General features: G+C 46.5%; 2 non-coding genes across 2 annotated transcripts; both read left to right on the top strand.

The window, feature by feature from the left end:
- Positions 1-5,390: 5,390 nt before the first annotated feature.
- trnag-ucc (transfer RNA glycine (anticodon UCC)) lies at positions 5,391-5,462 on the top strand. Its single transcript has one exon. It is a non-coding gene; the product is annotated as a tRNA-Gly (tRNA).
- A 14,959-nt stretch (positions 5,463-20,421) lies between these two features.
- On the top strand, positions 20,422-20,493 carry trnag-ucc (transfer RNA glycine (anticodon UCC)). The gene has a single exon. It is a non-coding gene; the product is annotated as a tRNA-Gly (tRNA).

The following is a 20,493-nucleotide window of genomic DNA, read 5'->3' as shown; positions in this document are numbered from 1 at the left end:
CGGATTCTAACTCGGAGCCTCTGGAGCTGCTTTATGGTAGTTGGCACAAAAGGAAGGAATCACCTACCTGAAAGTAAATGGGTCAACAGAATGTGCCATAGGCTTCTCTGCAGGCCTCCCACAACTCTTTCTGCTTCCCACTTGAATTCTTAGTGCTTCTTTGCTGTTTGTAAACAGCATTATCCAACAGGGCACGTTTGACCCGTGAACAGGGGCGAAAATGTTAGAAAATGCCGTCTCTCCGTGTCTGTCTTTTGTTAGCGACAAGCTAGCATGCAAACTGTGATGAGAGGTGTACATTTTCCGCAATCAGCCATCTATATAGTCAATGTTTTATATTTAATAAGCAAATATGTCTATATGCTGATTGGTCTCAAGCAGCGTTGTCCAATCTTCAGCTTTTCGTTCCAATCTAGCAGGAGCCACACCTGATTCCAATTGTTGGATCCGCTGAGCTTGGCTTTCAATAGACTAAAGTGTGGCTTCTGCTTGGTTAGAATGACAACCTGCAACCACACTGGCCCATTCTGGAGAAGACTGGACAACCCTGATCGAAAGCAAATAACCACCGAGGTAAGTGCCACTTTGTGAGTTCTGAATCCGTCATGCCGACTCGACGTCACTCGATGAACAGGGAAGGAACTGGTAGATGAGAAGACTTCCCACTGTTGACGAATGGCGATTTCAAGTTGAGGGTGCGTTTGCTTTGCGTTTTCCCGCTTGGAGGTGGGGAATTACATGTCGCAACCTCGTGTCAAGCGCATCAGTACTCTTGTCTTCTTGATGAAGGAAAGAGCCAGGCTTCCACATTCAGTGGAAAAGCAGAGACTGCCCGTGATTTTGCAAGCAGCTGTTATCTGCCTTGCTACAAAAGCTCAATGGAAGGGAAACCGCTCCCAGCCTTTTTCGGGCGTAGACCTCTTGCTGATAGGTGAACTTGGCGACCAGTACTTTAGGGAAAATTTTCCAGTCACGCACAGAGTCTTATTGAGCAACGAAAGAGCCAGGCTTCCACTTTCTGTGGAAAACCAGAGACTCCCTTTCATTTTGTAAGCAAATGTTAACTGCTTTGCTACAAAAGCACAAAAGAAGGAAATCTGCTCTGTCCAAGGTGTCGCTTTCCGGCTGTTCCTGGAGGACCTGTTCTTACGGTGATGAGTGTTAGGCAAACGTGATAACCACCACACTACAGAAACCATGACAGAGCTGCGCTTCGGCTCTTGCCTATGGTCTGCTGATGAGAAGAGCACATACTTAAACTTTTGTTCAGCAGAGTTGAATTGCCTAGCGTGGCATTGGTGGTTTAGAGGTGAGCATAGCTGCCTTCCAAGTAGTTGACCTGCGTTTGATTCCTGGCCAATGCACGGATTGTAACTATCAGCTTCTGGAGCTACTTTATGGTAGTTGGCACAAAAGGAAGGAAACACCTACCTGAAAGTAAATGGGTCAACAGAATGTGCCATAGGCTTCTCTGCAGGCCTCCCACAACTCTTTCTGCTTCCCACTTGAATTCTTAGTGCTTCTTTGCTGTTTGTAAACACAGCATTATCCAACAGGGCACGTTTGACCCGTGAACAGGGGCGAAAATGTTAGAAAATGCCGTCTCTCCGTGTCTGTCTTTTGTTAGCGACAAGCTAGCATGCAAACTGTGATGAGAGGTGTACATTTTCCGCAATCAGCCATCTATATAGTCAATGTTTTATATTTAATAAGCAAATATGTCTATATGCTGATTGGTCTCAAGCAGCGTTGTCCAATCTTCAGCTTTTCGTTCCAATCTAGCAGGAGCCACACCTGATTCCAATTGTTGGATCCGCTGATCTTGGCTTTCAATAGACTAAAGTGTGGCTTCTGCTTGGTTAGAATGACAACCTGCAACCACACTGGCCCATTCTGGAGAAGACTGGACAACCCTGATCGAAAGCAAATAACCACCGAGGTAAGTGCCACTTTGTGAGTTCTGAATCCGTCATGCCGACTCGACGTCACTCGATGAACAGGGAAGGAACTGGTAGATGAGAAGACTTCCCACTGTTGACGAATGGCGATTTCAAGTTGAGGGTGCGTTTGCTTTGCGTTTTCCCGCTTGGAGGTGGGGAATTACAAGTCGCAACCTCGTGTCAAGCGCATCAGTACTCTTGTCTTCTTGATGAAGGAAAGAGCCAGGCTTCCACATTCAGTGGAAAAGCAGAGACTGCCCGTGATTTTGCAAGCAGCTGTTATCTGCCTTGCTACAAAAGCTCAATGGAAGGGAAACCGCTCCCAGCCTTTTTCGGGCGTAGACCTCTTGCTGATAGGTGAACTTGGCGACCAGTACTTTAGGGAAAATTTTCCAGTCACGCACAGAGTCTTATTGAGCAACGAAAGAGCCAGGCTTCCACTTTCTGTGGAAAACCAGAGACTCCCTTTCTTTTTGTAAGCAAATGTTAACTGCTTTGCTACAAAAGCACAAAAGAAGGAAATCTGCTCTGTCCAAGGTGTCGCTTTCCGGCTGTTCCTGGAGGACCTGATCTTACGGTGATGAGTGTTAGGCAAACGTGATAACCACCACACTACAGAAACCATGACAGAGCTACGCTTCGGCTCTTGCCTATGGTCTGCTGATGAGAAGAGCACATACTTAAACTTTTGTTCAGCAGAGTTGAATTGCCTAGCGTGGCATTGGTGGTATAGAGGTGAGCATAGCTGCCTTCCAAGCAGTTGACCTGCGTTTGATTCCTGGCCAATGCACGGATTGTAACTAGGAGCTTCTGGAGCTACTTTATGGTAGTTGGCACAAAAGGAAGGAAACACCTACCTGAAAGTAAATGGGTCAACAGAATGTGCCATAGGCTTCTCTGCAGGCCTCCCACAACTCTTTCTGCTTCCCACTTGAATTCTTAGTGCTTCTTTGCTGTTTGTAAACACAGCATTATCCAACAGGGCACGTTTGACCCGTGAACAAGGGCGAAAATGTTAGAAAATGCCGTCTCTCCGTGACTGTCTTTTGTTAGCGACAAGCTAGCATGCAAACTGTGATGAGAGGTGTACATTTTCCGCAGTCAGCCATCTATATAGTCAATGTTTTATATTTAATAAGCAAATATGTCTATATGCTGATTGGTCTCAAGCAGCGTTGTCCAATCTTCAGCTTTTCGTTCCAATCTAGCAGGAGCCACACCTGATTCCAATTGTTGGATCCGCTGATCTTGGCTTTCAATAGACTAAAGTGTGGCTTCTGCTTGGTTAGAATGACAACCTGCAACCACACTGGCCCATTCTGGAGAAGACTGGACAACCCTGATCGAAAGCAAATAACCACCGAGGTAAGTGCCACTTTGTGAGTTCTGAATCCGTCATGCCGACTCGACGTCACTCGATGAACAGGGAAGGAACTGGTAGATGAGAAGACTTCCCACTGTTGACGAATGGCGATTTCAAGTTGAGGGTGCGTTTGCTTTGCGTTTTCCCGCTTGGAGGTGGGGAATTACAAGTCGCAACCTCGTGTCAAGCGCATCAGTACTCTTGTCTTCTTGATGAAGGAAAGAGCCAGGCTTCCACATTCAGTGGAAAAGCAGAGACTGCCCGTGATTTTGCAAGCAGCTGTTATCTGCCTTGCTACAAAAGCTCAATGGAAGGGAAACCGCTCCCAGCCTTTTTCGGGCGTAGACCTCTTGCTGATAGGTGAACTTGGCGACCAGTACTTTAGGGAAAATTTTCCAGTCACGCACAGAGTCTTATTGAGCAACGAAAGAGCCAGGCTTCCACTTTCTGTTGAAAACCAGAGACTCCCTTTCATTTTGTAAGCAAATGTTAACTGCTTTGCTAAAAAAGCACAAAAGATGGAAATCTGCTCTGTCCAAGGTGTAGCTTTCCAGCTTTTCCTGGAGGACCTGATCTTACGGTGATGAGTGTCAGGCAAACGTGATAACCACCACACTACAGAAACCATGACAGAGTTGTGCTTTGGCTCTTGTCTATGGGCTGCTGATGAGAAGAGCACATACTTAAACTTTTGTTCAGCAGAGTTGAACTGCCTAGGGTGGCATTGGTGGTATAGAGGTGAGCATAGCTGCCTTCCAAGCAGTTGACCTGCGTTTGATTCTTGGCCAATGCACGGATTGTAACTAGGAGCTTCTGGAGCTACTTTATGGTAGTTGGCACAAAAGGAAGGAAACACCTACCTGAAAGTAAATGGGTCAACAGAATGTGCCATAGGCTTCTCTGCAGGCCTCCCACAACTCTTTCTGCTTCCCACTTGAATTCTTAGTGCTTCTTTGCTGTTTGTAAACACAGCATTATCCAACAGGGCACGTTTGACCCGTGAACAGGGGCGAAAATGTTAGAAAATGCCGTCTCTCCGTGACTGTCTTTTGTTAGCGACAAGCTAGCATGCAAACTGTGACGAGAGGTGTACATTTTCCGCAGTCAGCCATCTATATAGTCAATGTTTTATATTTAATAAGCAAATATGTCTATATGCTGATTGGTCTCAAGCAGCGTTGTCCAATCTTCAGCTTTTCGTTCCAATCTAGCAGGAGCCACACCTGATTCCAATTGTTGGATCCGCTGATCTTGGCTTTCAATAGACTAAAGTGTGGCTTCTGCTTGGTTAGAATGACAACCTGCAACCACACTGGCCCATTCTGGAGAAGACTGGACAACCCTGATCGAAAGCAAATAACCACCGAGGTAAGTGCCACTTTGTGAGTTCTGAATCCGTCATGCCGACTCGACGTCACTCGATGAACAGGGAAGGAACTGGTAGATGAGAAGACTTCCCACTGTTGACGAATGGCGATTTCAAGTTGAGGGTGCGTTTGCTTTGCGTTTTCCCGCTTGGAGGTGGGGAATTACATGTCGCAACCTCGTGTCAAGCGCATCAGTACTCTTGTCTTCTTGATGAAGGAAAGAGCCAGGCTTCCACATTCAGTGGAAAAGCAGAGACTGCCCGTGATTTTGCAAGCAGCTGTTATCTGCCTTGCTACAAAAGCTCAATGGAAGGGAAACCGCTCCCAGCCTTTTTCGGGCGTAGACCTCTTGCTGATAGGTGAACTTGGCGACCAGTACTTTAGGGAAAATTTTCCAGTCACGCACAGAGTCTTATTGAGCAACGAAAGAGCCAGGCTTCCACTTTCTGTGGAAAACCAGAGACTCCCTTTCATTTTGTAAGCAAATGTTAACTGCTTTGCTACAAAAGCACAAAAGAAGGAAATCTGCTCTGTCCAAGGTGTCGCTTTCCGGCTGTTCCTGGAGGACCTGTTCTTACGGTGATGAGTGTTAGGCAAACGTGATAACCACCACACTACAGAAACCATGACAGAGCTGCGCTTCGGCTCTTGCCTATGGTCTGCTGATGAGAAGAGCACATACTTAAACTTTTGTTCAGCAGAGTTGAATTGCCTAGCATGGCATTGGTGGTATAGAGGTGAGCATAGCTGCCTTCCAAGCAGTTGACCTGGGTTCGATTCCCGGCCAATGCACGGATTCTAACTCGGAGCCTCTGGAGCTGCTTTATGGTAGTTGGCACAAAAGGAAGGAATCACCTACCTGAAAGTAAATGGGTCAACAGAATGTGCCATAGGCTTCTCTGCAGGCCTCCCACAACTCTTTCTGCTTCCCACTTGAATTCTTAGTGCTTCTTTGCTGTTTGTAAACAGCATTATCCAACAGGGCACGTTTGACCCGTGAACAGGGGCGAAAATGTTAGAAAATGCCGTCTCTCCGTGTCTGTCTTTTGTTAGCGACAAGCTAGCATGCAAACTGTGATGAGAGGTGTACATTTTCCGCAATCAGCCATCTATATAGTCAATGTTTTATATTTAATAAGCAAATATGTCTATATGCTGATTGGTCTCAAGCAGCGTTGTCCAATCTTCAGCTTTTCGTTCCAATCTAGCAGGAGCCACACCTGATTCCAATTGTTGGATCCGCTGATCTTGGCTTTCAATAGACTAAAGTGTGGCTTCTGCTTGGTTAGAATGACAACCTGCAACCACACTGGCCCATTCTGGAGAAGACTGGACAACCCTGATCGAAAGCAAATAACCACCGAGGTAAGTGCCACTTTGTGAGTTCTGAATCCGTCATGCCGACTCGACGTCACTCGATGAACAGGGAAGGAACTGGTAGATGAGAAGACTTCCCACTGTTGACGAATGGCGATTTCAAGTTGAGGGTGCGTTTGCTTTGCGTTTTCCCGCTTGGAGGTGGGGAATTACATGTCGCAACCTCGTGTCAAGCGCATCAGTACTCTTGTCTTCTTGATGAAGGAAAGAGCCAGGCTTCCACATTCAGTGGAAAAGCAGAGACTGCCCGTGATTTTGCAAGCAGCTGTTATCTGCCTTGCTACAAAAGCTCAATGGAAGGGAAACCGCTCCCAGCCTTTTTCAGGCGTAGACCTCTTGCTGATAGGTGAACTTGGCGACCAGTACTTTAGGGAAAATTTTCCAGTCATGCACAGAGTCTTATTGAGCAACGAAAGAGCCAGGCTTCCACTTTCTGTGGAAAACCAGAGACTCCCTTTCATTTTGTAAGCAAATGTTAACTGCTTTGCTACAAAAGCACAAAAGAAGGAAATCTGCTCTGTCCAAGGTGTCGCTTTCCGGCTGTTCCTGGAGGACCTGTTCTTACGGTGATGAGTGTTAGGCAAACGTGATAACCACCACACTACAGAAACCATGACAGAGCTGCGCTTCGGCTCTTGCCTATGGTCTGCTGATGAGAAGAGCACATACTTAAACTTTTGTTCAGCAGAGTTGAATTGCCTAGCGTGGCATTGGTGGTTTAGAGGTGAGCATAGCTGCCTTCCAAGTAGTTGACCTGCGTTTGATTCCTGGCCAATGCACGGATTGTAACTATCAGCTTCTGGAGCTACTTTATGGTAGTTGGCACAAAAGGAAGGAAACACCTACCTGAAAGTAAATGGGTCAACAGAATGTGCCATAGGCTTCTCTGCAGGCCTCCCACAACTCTTTCTGCTTCCCACTTGAATTCTTAGTGCTTCTTTGCTGTTTGTAAACACAGCATTATCCAACAGGGCACGTTTGACCCGTGAACAGGGGCGAAAATGTTAGAAAATGCCGTCTCTCCGTGTCTGTCTTTTGTTAGCGACAAGCTAGCATGCAAACTGTGATGAGAGGTGTACATTTTCCGCAATCAGCCATCTATATAGTCAATGTTTTATATTTAATAAGCAAATATGTCTATATGCTGATTGGTCTCAAGCAGCGTTGTCCAATCTTCAGCTTTTCGTTCCAATCTAGCAGGAGCCACACCTGATTCCAATTGTTGGATCCGCTGATCTTGGCTTTCAATAGACTAAAGTGTGGCTTCTGCTTGGTTAGAATGACAACCTGCAACCACACTGGCCCATTCTGGAGAAGACTGGACAACCCTGATCGAAAGCAAATAACCACCGAGGTAAGTGCCACTTTGTGAGTTCTGAATCCGTCATGCCGACTCGACGTCACTCGATGAACAGGGAAGGAACTGGTAGATGAGAAGACTTCCCACTGTTGACGAATGGCGATTTCAAGTTGAGGGTGCGTTTGCTTTGCGTTTTCCCGCTTGGAGGTGGGGAATTACAAGTCGCAACCTCGTGTCAAGCGCATCAGTACTCTTGTCTTCTTGATGAAGGAAAGAGCCAGGCTTCCACATTCAGTGGAAAAGCAGAGACTGCCCGTGATTTTGCAAGCAGCTGTTATCTGCCTTGCTACAAAAGCTCAATGGAAGGGAAACCGCTCCCAGCCTTTTTCGGGCGTAGACCTCTTGCTGATAGGTGAACTTGGCGACCAGTACTTTAGGGAAAATTTTCCAGTCACGCACAGAGTCTTATTGAGCAACGAAAGAGCCAGGCTTCCACTTTCTGTGGAAAACCAGAGACTCCCTTTCATTTTGTAAGCAAATGTTAACTGCTTTGCTACAAAAGCACAAAAGAAGGAAATCTGCTCTGTCCAAGGTGTCGCTTTCCGGCTGTTCCTGGAGGACCTGTTCTTACGGTGATGAGTGTTAGGCAAACGTGATAACCACCACACTACAGAAAGCATGACAGAGCTGCGCTTCGGCTCTTGCCTATGGTCTGCTGATGAGAAGAGCACATACTTAAACTTTTGTTCAGCAGAGTTGAATTGCCTAGCGTGGCATTGGTGGTTTAGAGGTGAGCATAGCTGCCTTCCAAGTAGTTGACCTGCGTTTGATTCCTGGCCAATGCACGGATTGTAACTATCAGCTTCTGGAGCTACTTTATGGTAGTTGGCACAAAAGGAAGGAAACACCTACCTGAAAGTAAATGGGTCAACAGAATGTGCCATAGGCTTCTCTGCAGGCCTCCCACAACTCTTTCTGCTTCCCACTTGAATTCTTAGTGCTTCTTTGCTGTTTGTAAACACAGCATTATCCAACAGGGCACGTTTGACCCGTGAACAGGGGCGAAAATGTTAGAAAATGCCGTCTCTCCGTGTCTGTCTTTTGTTAGCGACAAGCTAGCATGCAAACTGTGATGAGAGGTGTACATTTTCCGCAATCAGCCATCTATATAGTCAATGTTTTATATTTAATAAGCAAATATGTCTATATGCTGATTGGTCTCAAGCAGCGTTGTCCAATCTTCAGCTTTTCGTTCCAATCTAGCAGGAGCCACACCTGATTCCAATTGTTGGATCCGCTGATCTTGGCTTTCAATAGACTAAAGTGTGGCTTCTGCTTGGTTAGAATGACAACCTGCAACCACACTGGCCCATTCTGGAGAAGACTGGACAACCCTGATCGAAAGCAAATAACCACCGAGGTAAGTGCCACTTTGTGAGTTCTGAATCCGTCATGCCGACTCGACGTCACTCGATGAACAGGGAAGGAACTGGTAGATGAGAAGACTTCCCACTGTTGACGAATGGCGATTTCAAGTTGAGGGTGCTTTGCTTTGCGTTTTCCCGCTTGGAGGTGGGGAATTACATGTCGCAACCTCGTGTCAAGCGCATCAGTACTCTTGTATTCTTGATGAAGGAAAGAGCCAGGCTTCCACATTCAGTGGAAAAGCAGAGACTGCCCGTGATTTTGCAAGCAGCTGTTATCTGCCTTGCTACAAAAGCTCAATGGAAGGGAAACCGCTCCCAGCCTTTTTCGGGCGTAGACCTCTTGCTGATAGGTGAACTTGGCGACCAGTACTTTAGGGAAAATTTTCCAGTCACGCACAGAGTCTTATTGAGCAACGAAAGAGCCAGGCTTCCACTTTCTGTGGAAAACCAGAGACTCCCTTTCTTTTTGTAAGCAAATGTTAACTGCTTTGCTACAAAAGCGCAAAAGAAGGAAATCTGCTCTGTCCAAGGTGTCGCTTTCCGGCTGTTCCTGGAGGACCTGATCTTACGGTGATGAGTGTTAGGCAAACGTGATAACCACCACACTACAGAAACCATGACAGAGCTGCGCTTCGGCTCTTGCCTATGGTCTGCTGATGAGAAGAGCACATACTTAAACTTTTGTTCAGCAGAGTTGAATTGCCTAGCGTGGCATTGGTGGTATAGAGGTGAGCATAGCTGCCTTCCAAGCAGTTGACCTGCGTTTGATTCCTGGCCAATGCACGGATTGTAACTAGGAGCTTCTGGAGCTACTTTATGGTAGTTGGCACAAAAGGAAGGAAACACCTACCTGAAAGTAAATGGGTCAACAGAATGTGCCATAGGCTTCTCTGCAGGCCTCCCACAACTCTTTCTGCTTCCCACTTGAATTCTTAGTGCTTCTTTGCTGTTTGTAAACACAGCATTATCCAACAGGGCACGTTTGACCCGTGAACAGGGGCGAAAATGTTAGAAAATGCCGTCTCTCCGTGTCTGTCTTTTGTTAGCGACAAGCTAGCATGCAAACTGTGATGAGAGGTGTACATTTTCCGCAATCAGCCATCTATATAGTCAATGTTTTATATTTAATAAGCAAATATGTCTATATGCTGATTGGTCTCAAGCAGCGTTGTCCAATCTTCAGCTTTTCGTTCCAATCTAGCAGGAGCCACACCTGATTCCAATTGTTGGATCCGCTGATCTTGGCTTTCAATAGACTAAAGTGTGGCTTCTGCTTGGTTAGAATGACAACCTGCAACCACACTGGCCCATTCTGGAGAAGACTGGACAACCCTGATCGAAAGCAAATAACCACCGAGGTAAGTGCCACTTTGTGAGTTCTGAATCCGTCATGCCGACTCGACGTCACTCGATGAACAGGGAAGGAACTGGTAGATGAGAAGACTTCCCACTGTTGACGAATGGCGATTTCAAGTTGAGGGTGCGTTTGCTTTGCGTTTTCCCGCTTGGAGGTGGGGAATTACATGTCGCAACCTCGTGTCAAGCGCATCAGTACTCTTGTATTCTTGATGAAGGAAAGAGCCAGGCTTCCACATTCAGTGGAAAAGCAGAGACTGCCCGTGATTTTGCAAGCAGCTGTTATCTGCCTTGCTACAAAAGCTCAATGGAAGGGAAACCGCTCCCAGCCTTTTTCGGGCGTAGACCTCTTGCTGATAGGTGAACTTGGCGACCAGTACTTTAGGGAAAATTTTCCAGTCACGCACAGAGTCTTATTGAGCAACGAAAGAGCCAGGCTTCCACTTTCTGTGGAAAACCAGAGACTCCCTTTCTTTTTGTAAGCAAATGTTAACTGCTTTGCTACAAAAGCACAAAAGAAGGAAATCTGCTCTGTCCAAGGTGTCGCTTTCCGGCTGTTCCTGGAGGATCTGATCTTACGGTGATGAGTGTTAGGCAAACGTGATAACCACCACACTACAGAAACCATGACAGAGCTACGCTTCGGCTCTTGCCTATGGTCTGCTGATGAGAAGAGCACATACTTAAACTTTTGTTCAGCAGAGTTGAATTGCCTAGCGTGGCATTGGTGGTATAGAGGTGAGCATAGCTGCCTTCCAAGCAGTTGACCTGCGTTTGATTCCTGGCCAATGCACGGATTGTAACTAGGAGCTTCTGGAGGTACTTTATGGTAGTTGGCACAAAAGGAAGGAAACACCTACCTGAAAGTAAATGGGTCAACAGAATGTGCCATAGGCTTCTCTGCAGGCCTCCCACAACTCTTTCTGCTTCCCACTTGAATTCTTAGTGCTTCTTTGCTGTTTGTAAACACAGCATTATCCAACAGGGCACGTTTGACCCGTGAACAGGGGCGAAAATGTTAGAAAATGCCGTCTCTCCGTGACTGTCTTTTGTTAGCGACAAGCTAGCATGCAAACTGTGATGAGAGGTGTACATTTTCCGCAGTCAGCCATCTATATAGTCAATGTTTTATATTTAATAAGCAAATATGTCTATATGCTGATTGGTCTCAAGCAGCGTTGTCCAATCTTCAGCTTTTCGTTCCAATCTAGCAGGAGCCACACCTGATTCCAATTGTTGGATCCGCTGATCTTGGCTTTCAATAGACTAAAGTGTGGCTTCTGCTTGGTTAGAATGACAACCTGCAACCACACTGGCCCATTCTGGAGAAGACTGGACAACCCTGATCGAAAGCAAATAACCACCGAGGTAAGTGCCACTTTGTGAGTTCTGAATCCGTCATGCCGACTCGACGTCACTCGATGAACAGGGAAGGAACTGGTAGATGAGAAGACTTCCCACTGTTGACGAATGGCGATTTCAAGTTGAGGGTGCGTTTGCTTTGCGTTTTCCCGCTTGGAGGTGGGGAATTACAAGTCGCAACCTCGTGTCAAGCGCATCAGTACTCTTGTCTTCTTGATGAAGGAAAGAGCCAGGCTTCCACATTCAGTGGAAAAGCAGAGACTGCCCGTGATTTTGCAAGCAGCTGTTATCTGCCTTGCTACAAAAGCTCAATGGAAGGGAAACCGCTCCCAGCCTTTTTCGGGCGTAGACCTCTTGCTGATAGGTGAACTTGGCGAGCAGTACTTTAGGGAAAATTTTCCAGTCACGCACAGAGTCTTATTGAGCAACGAAAGAGCCAGGCTTCCACTTTCTGTGGAAAACCAGAGACTCCCTTTCATTTTGTAAGCAAATGTTAACTGCTTTGCTACAAAAGCACAAAAGAAGGAAATCTGCTCTGTCCAAGGTGTCGCTTTCCGGCTGTTCCTGGAGGACCTGTTCTTACGGTGATGAGTGTTAGGCAAACGTGATAACCACCACACTACAGAAACCATGACAGAGCTGCGCTTCGGCTCTTGTGGCTCCTATGGTCTGCTGATGAGAAGAGCACATACTTAAACTTTTGTTCAGCAGAGTTGAATTGCCTAGCATGGCATTGGTGGTATAGAGGTGAGCATAGCTGCCTTCCAAGTAGTTGACCTGCGTTTGATTCCTGGCCAATGCACGGATTGTAACTAGGAGCTTCTGGAGCTACTTTATGGTAGTTGGCACAAAAGGAAGGAATCACCTACCTGAAAGTAAATGGGTCAACAGAATGTGCCATAGGCTTCTCTGCAGGCCTCCCACAACTCTTTCTGCTTCCCACTTGAATTCTTAGTGCTTCTTTGCTGTTTGTAAACACAGCATTATCCAACAGGGCACGTTTGACCCGTGAACAGGGGCGAAAATGTTAGAAAATGCCGTCTCTCCGTGTCTGTCTTTTGTTAGCGACAAGCTAGCATGCAAACTGTGATGAGAGGTGTACATTTTCCGCAATCAGCCATCTATATAGTCAATGTTTTATATTTAATAAGCAAATATGTCTATATGCTGATTGGTCTCAAGCAGCGTTGTCCAATCTTCAGCTTTTCGTTCCAATCTAGCAGGAGCCACACCTGATTCCAATTGTTGGATCCGCTGATCTTGGCTTTCAATAGACTAAAGTGTGGCTTCTGCTTGGTTAGAATGACAACCTGCAACCACACTGGCCCATTCTGGAGAAGACTGGACAACCCTGATCGAAAGCAAATAACCACCGAGGTAAGTGCCACTTTGTGAGTTCTGAATCCGTCATGCCGACTCGACGTCACTCGATGAACAGGGAAGGAACTGGTAGATGAGAAGACTTCCCACTGTTGACGAATGGCGATTTCAAGTTGAGGGTGCGTTTGCTTTGCGTTTTCCCGCTTGGAGGTGGGGAATTACATGTCGCAACCTCGTGTCAAGCGCATCAGTACTCTTGTATTCTTGATGAAGGAAAGAGCCAGGCTTCCACATTCAGTGGAAAAGCAGAGACTGCCCGTGATTTTGCAAGCAGCTGTTATCTGCCTTGCTACAAAAGCTCAATGGAAGGGAAACCGCTCCCAGCCTTTTTCGGGCGTAGACCTCTTGCTGATAGGTGAACTTGGCGACCAGTACTTTAGGGAAAATTTTCAAGTCACGCACAGAGTCTTATTGAGCAACGAAAGAGCCAGGCTTCCACTTTCTGTGGAAAACCAGAGACTCCCTTTCTTTTTGTAAGCAAATGTTAACTGCTTTGCTACAAAAGCACAAAAGAAGGAAATCTGCTCTGTCCAAGGTGTCGCTTTCCGGCTGTTCCTGGAGGACCTGATCTTACGGTGATGAGTGTTAGGCAAACGTGATAACCACCACACTACAGAAACCATGACAGAGCTACGCTTCGGCTCTTGCCTATGGTCTGCTGATGAGAAGAGCACATACTTAAACTTTTGTTCAGCAGAGTTGAATTGCCTAGCGTGGCATTGGTGGTATAGAGGTGAGCATAGCTGCCTTCCAAGCAGTTGACCTGCGTTTGATTCCTGGCCAATGCACGGATTGTAACTAGGAGCTTCTGGAGCTACTTTATGGTAGTTGGCACAAAAGGAAGGAAACACCTACCTGAAAGTAAATGGGTCAACAGAATGTGCCATAGGCTTCTCTGCAGGCCTCCCACAACTCTTTCTGCTTCCCACTTGAATTCTTAGTGCTTCTTTGCTGTTTGTAAACACAGCATTATCCAACAGGGCACGTTTGACCCGTGAACAGGGGCGAAAATGTTAGAAAATGCCGTCTCTCCGTGACTGTCTTTTGTTAGCGACAAGCTAGCATGCAAACTGTGATGAGAGGTGTACATTTTCCGCAGTCAGCCATCTATATAGTCAATGTTTTATATTTAATAAGCAAATATGTCTATATGCTGATTGGTCTCAAGCAGCGTTGTCCAATCTTCAGCTTTTCGTTCCAATCTAGCAGGAGCCACACCTGATTCCAATTGTTGGATCCGCTGATCTTGGCTTTCAATAGACTAAAGTGTGGCTTCTGCTTGGTTAGAATGACAACCTGCAACCACACTGGCCCATTCTGGAGAAGACTGGACAACCCTGATCGAAAGCAAATAACCACCGAGGTAAGTGCCACTTTGTGAGTTCTGAATCCGTCATGCCGACTCGACGTCACTCGATGAACAGGGAAGGAACTGGTAGATGAGAAGACTTCCCACTGTTGACGAATGGCGATTTCAAGTTGAGGGTGCGTTTGCTTTGCGTTTTCCCGCTTGGAGGTGGGGAATTACAAGTCGCAACCTCGTGTCAAGCGCATCAGTACTCTTGTCTTCTTGATGAAGGAAAGAGCCAGGCTTCCACATTCAGTGGAAAAGCAGAGACTGCCCGTGATTTTGCAAGCAGCTGTTATCTGCCTTGCTACAAAAGCTCAATGGAAGGGAAACCGCTCCCAGCCTTTTTCGGGCGTAGACCTCTTGCTGATAGGTGAACTTGGCGACCAGTACTTTAGGGAAAATTTTCCAGTCACGCACAGAGTCTTATTGAGCAACGAAAGAGCCAGGCTTCCACTTTCTGTTGAAAACCAGAGACTCCCTTTCATTTTGTAAGCAAATGTTAACTGCTTTGCTAAAAAAGCACAAAAGATGGAAATCTGCTCTGTCCAAGGTGTAGCTTTCCAGCTTTTCCTGGAGGACCTGATCTTACGGTGATGAGTGTCAGGCAAACGTGATAACCACCACACTACAGAAACCATGACAGAGTTGCGCTTTGGCTCTTGTCTATGGGCTGCTGATGAGAAGAGCACATACTTAAACTTTTGTTCAGCAGAGTTGAATTGCCTAGCGTGGCATTGGTGGTTTAGAGGTGAGCATAGCTGCCTTCCAAGTAGTTGACCTGCGTTTGATTCCTGGCCAATGCACGGATTGTAACTATCAGCTTCTGGAGCTACTTTATGGTAGTTGGCACAAAAGGAAGGAAACACCTACCTGAAAGTAAATGGGTCAACAGAATGTGCCATAGGCTTCTCTGCAGGCCTCCCACAACTCTTTCTGCTTCCCACTTGAATTCTTAGTGCTTCTTTGCTGTTTGTAAACACAGCATTATCCAACAGGGCACGTTTGACCCGTGAACAGGGGCGAAAATGTTAGAAAATGCCGTCTCTCCGTGTCTGTCTTTTGTTAGCGACAAGCTAGCATGCAAACTGTGATGAGAGGTGTACATTTTCCGCAATCAGCCATCTATATAGTCAATGTTTTATATTTAATAAGCAAATATGTCTATATGCTGATTGGTCTCAAGCAGCGTTGTCCAATCTTCAGCTTTTCGTTCCAATCTAGCAGGAGCCACACCTGATTCCAATTGTTGGATCCGCTGATCTTGGCTTTCAATAGACTAAAGTGTGGCTTCTGCTTGGTTAGAATGACAACCTGCAACCACACTGGCCCATTCTGGAGAAGACTGGACAACCCTGATCGAAAGCAAATAACCACCGAGGTAAGTGCCACTTTGTGAGTTCTGAATCCGTCATGCCGACTCGACGTCACTCGATGAACAGGGAAGGAACTGGTAGATGAGAAGACTTCCCACTGTTGACGAATGGCGATTTCAAGTTGAGGGTGCGTTTGCTTTGCGTTTTCCCGCTTGGAGGTGGGGAATTACATGTCGCAACCTCGTGTCAAGCGCATCAGTACTCTTGTATTCTTGATGAAGGAAAGAGCCAGGCTTCCACATTCAGTGGAAAAGCAGAGACTGCCCGTGATTTTGCAAGCAGCTGTTATCTGCCTTGCTACAAAAGCTCAATGGAAGGGAAACCGCTCCCAGCCTTTTTCGGGCGTAGACCTCTTGCTGATAGGTGAACTTGGCGACCAGTACTTTAGGGAAAATTTTCCAGTCACGCACAGAGTCTTATTGAGCAACGAAAGAGCCAGGCTTCCACTTTCTGTGGAAAACCAGAGACTCCCTTTCTTTTTGTAAGCAAATGTTAACTGCTTTGCTACAAAAGCGCAAAAGAAGGAAATCTGCTCTGTCCAAGGTGTCGCTTTCCGGCTGTTCCTGGAGGACCTGATCTTACGGTGATGAGTGTTAGGCAAACGTGATAACCACCACACTACAGAAACCATGACAGAGCTGCGCTTCGGCTCTTGCCTATGGTCTGCTGATGAGAAGAGCACATACTTAAACTTTTGTTCAGCAGAGTTGAATTGCCTAGCGTGGCATTGGTGGTATAGAGGTGAGCATAGCTGCCTTCCAAGCAGTTGACCTGCGTTTGATTCCTGGCCAATGCACGGATTGTAACTAGGAGCTTCTGGAGCTACTTTATGGTAGTTGGCACAAAAGGAAGGAAACACCTACCTGAAAGTAAATGGGTCAACAGAATGTGCCATAGGCTTCTCTGCAGGCCTCCCACAACTCTTTCTGCTTCCCACTTGAATTCTTAGTGCTTCTTTGCTGTTTGTAAACACAGCATTATCCAACAGGGCACGTTTGACCCGTGAACAGGGGCGAAAATGTTAGAAAATGCCGTCTCTCCGTGACTGTCTTTTGTTAGCGACAAGCTAGCATGCAAACTGTGATGAGAGGTGTACATTTTCCGCAGTCAGCCATCTATATAGTCAATGTTTTATATTTAATAAGCAAATATGTCTATATGCTGATTGGTCTCAAGCAGCGTTGTCCAATCTTCAGCTTTTCGTTCCAATCTAGCAGGAGCCACACCTGATTCCAATTGTTGGATCCGCTGATCTTGGCTTTCAATAGACTAAAGTGTGGCTTCTGCTTGGTTAGAATGACAACCTGCAACCACACTGGCCCATTCTGGAGAAGACTGGACAACCCTGATCGAAAGCAAATAACCACCGAGGTAAGTGCCACTTTGTGAGTTCTGAATCCGTCATGCCGACTCGACGTCACTCGATGAACAGGGAAGGAACTGGTAGATGAGAAGACTTCCCACTGTTGACGAATGGCGATTTCAAGTTGAGGGTGCGTTTGCTTTGCGTTTTCCCGCTTGGAGGTGGGGAATTACAAGTCGCAACCTCGTGTCAAGCGCATCAGTACTCTTGTCTTCTTGATGAAGGAAAGAGCCAGGCTTCCACATTCAGTGGAAAAGCAGAGACTGCCCGTGATTTTGCAAGCAGCTGTTATCTGCCTTGCTACAAAAGCTCAATGGAAGGGAAACCGCTCCCAGCCTTTTTCGGGCGTAGACCTCTTGCTGATAGGTGAACTTGGCGACCAGTACTTTAGGGAAAATTTTCCAGTCACGCACAGAGTCTTATTGAGCAACGAAAGAGCCAGGCTTCCACTTTCTGTTGAAAACCAGAGACTCCCTTTCATTTTGTAAGCAAATGTTAACTGCTTTGCTAAAAAAGCACAAAAGATGGAAATCTGCTCTGTCCAAGGTGTAGCTTTCCAGCTTTTCCTGGAGGACCTGATCTTACGGTGATGAGTGTCAGGCAAACGTGATAACCACCACACTACAGAAACCATGACAGAGTTGCGCTTTGGCTCTTGTCTATGGGCTGCTGATGAGAAGAGCACATACTTAAACTTTTGTTCAGCAGAGTTGAACTGCCTAGGGTGGCATTGGTGGTATAGAGGTGAGCATAGCTGCCTTCCAAGCAGTTGACCTGCGTTTGATTCCTGGCCAATGCACGGATTGTAACTAGGAGCTTCTGGAGCTACTTTATGGTAGTTGGCACAAAAGGAAGGAAACACCTACCTGAAAGTAAATGGGTCAACAGAATGTGCCATAGGCTTCTCTGCAGGCCTCCCACAACTCTTTCTGCTTCCCACTTGAATTCTTAGTGCTTCTTTGCTGTTTGTAAACACAGCATTATCCAACAGGGCACGTTTGACCCGTGAACAGGGGCGAAAATGTTAGAAAATGCCGTCTCTCCGTGACTGTCTTTTGTTAGCGACAAGCTAGCATGCAAACTGTGATGAGAGGTGTACATTTTCCGCAGTCAGCCATCTATATAGTCAATGTTTTATATTTAATAAGCAAATATGTCTATATGCTGATTGGTCTCAAGCAGCGTTGTCCAATCTTCAGCTTTTCGTTCCAATCTAGCAGGAGCCACACCTGATTCCAATTGTTGGATCCGCTGATCTTGGCTTTCAATAGACTAAAGTGTGGCTTCTGCTTGGTTAGAATGACAACCTGCAACCACACTGGCCCATTCTGGAGAAGACTGGACAACCCTGATCGAAAGCAAATAACCACCGAGGTAAGTGCCACTTTGTGAGTTCTGAATCCGTCATGCCGACTCGACGTCACTCGATGAACAGGGAAGGAACTGGTAGATGAGAAGACTTCCCACTGTTGACGAATGGCGATTTCAAGTTGAGGGTGCGTTTGCTTTGCGTTTTCCCGCTTGGAGGTGGGGAATTACAAGTCGCAACCTCGTGTCAAGCGCATCAGTACTCTTGTCTTCTTGATGAAGGAAAGAGCCAGGCTTCCACATTCAGTGGAAAAGCAGAGACTGCCCGTGATTTTGCAAGCAGCTGTTATCTGCCTTGCTACAAAAGCTCAATGGAAGGGAAACCGCTCCCAGCCTTTTTCGGGCGTAGACCTCTTGCTGATAGGTGAACTTGGCGACCAGTACTTTAGGGAAAATTTTCCAGTCACGCACAGAGTCTTATTGAGCAACGAAAGAGCCAGGCTTCCACTTTCTGTGGAAAACCAGAGACTCCCTTTCATTTTGTAAGCAAATGTTAACTGCTTTGCTACAAAAGCACAAAAGAAGGAAATCTGCTCTGTCCAAGGTGTCGCTTTCCGGCTGTTCCTGGAGGACCTGTTCTTACGGTGATGAGTGTTAGGCAAACGTGATAACCACCACACTACAGAAACCATGACAGAGCTGCGCTTCGGCTCTTGTGGCTCCTATGGTCTGCTGATGAGAAGAGCACATACTTAAACTTTTGTTCAGCAGAGTTGAATTGCCTAGCGTGGCATTGGTGGTTTAGAGGTGAGCATAGCTGCCTTCCAAGTAGTTGACCTGCGTTTGATTCCTGGCCAATGCACGGATTGTAACTATCAGCTTCTGGAGCTACTTTATGGTAGTTGGCACAAAAGGAAGGAAACACCTACCTGAAAGTAAATGGGTCAACAGAATGTGCCATAGGCTTCTCTGCAGGCCTCCCACAACTCTTTCTGCTTCCCACTTGAATTCTTAGTGCTTCTTTGCTGTTTGTAAACAGCATTATCCAACAGGGCACGTTTGACCCGTGAACAGGGGCGAAAATGTTAGAAAATGCCGTCTCTCCGTGTCTGTCTTTTGTTAGCGACAAGCTAGCATGCAAACTGTGATGAGAGGTGTACATTTTCCGCAATCAGCCATCTATATAGTCAATGTTTTATATTTAATAAGCAAATATGTCTATATGCTGATTGGTCTCAAGCAGCGTTGTCCAATCTTCAGCTTTTCGTTCCAATCTAGCAGGAGCCACACCTGATTCCAATTGTTGGATCCGCTGATCTTGGCTTTCAATAGACTAAAGTGTGGCTTCTGCTTGGTTAGAATGACAACCTGCAACCACACTGGCCCATTCTGGAGAAGACTGGACAACCCTGATCGAAAGCAAATAACCACCGAGGTAAGTGCCACTTTGTGAGTTCTGAATCCGTCATGCCGACTCGACGTCACTCGATGAACAGGGAAGGAACTGGTAGATGAGAAGACTTCCCACTGTTGACGAATGGCGATTTCAAGTTGAGGGTGCGTTTGCTTTGCGTTTTCCCGCTTGGAGGTGGGGAATTACAAGTCGCAACCTCGTGTCAAGCGCATCAGTACTCTTGTCTTCTTGATGAAGGAAAGAGCCAGGCTTCCACATTCAGTGGAAAAGCAGAGACTGCCCGTGATTTTGCAAGCAGCTGTTATCTGCCTTGCTACAAAAGCTCAATGGAAGGGAAACCGCTCCCAGCCTTTTTCGGGCGTAGACCTCTTGCTGATAGGTGAACTTGGCGACCAGTACTTTAGGGAAAATTTTCCAGTCACGCACAGAGTCTTATTGAGCAACGAAAGAGCCAGGCTTCCACTTTCTGTGGAAAACCAGAGACTCCCTTTCATTTTGTAAGCAAATGTTAACTGCTTTGCTAAAAAAGCACAAAAGATGGAAATCTGCTCTGTCCAAGGTGTAGCTTTCCAGCTTTTCCTGGAGGACCTGATCTTACGGTGATGAGTGTTAGGCAAACGTGATAACCACCACACTACAGAAACCATGACAGAGTTGCGCTTTGGCTCTTGTCTATGGGCTGCTGATGAGAAGAGCACATACTTAAACTTTTGTTCAGCAGAGTTGAATTGCCTAGCATGGCATTGGTGGTATAGAGGTGAGCATAGCTGCCTTCCAAGTAGTTGACCCGGGTTCGATTCCCGGCCAATGCA

Source organism: Ictalurus punctatus, unplaced genomic scaffold (genome assembly GCF_001660625.3).
Source record: "Ictalurus punctatus breed USDA103 unplaced genomic scaffold, Coco_2.0 Super-Scaffold_100046, whole genome shotgun sequence".
Taxonomy (NCBI): domain Eukaryota; kingdom Metazoa; phylum Chordata; class Actinopteri; order Siluriformes; family Ictaluridae; genus Ictalurus; species Ictalurus punctatus.
Note: the sequence above shows the minus strand (reverse complement) of the source record. Positions and strands in the feature narration are given on the sequence as shown.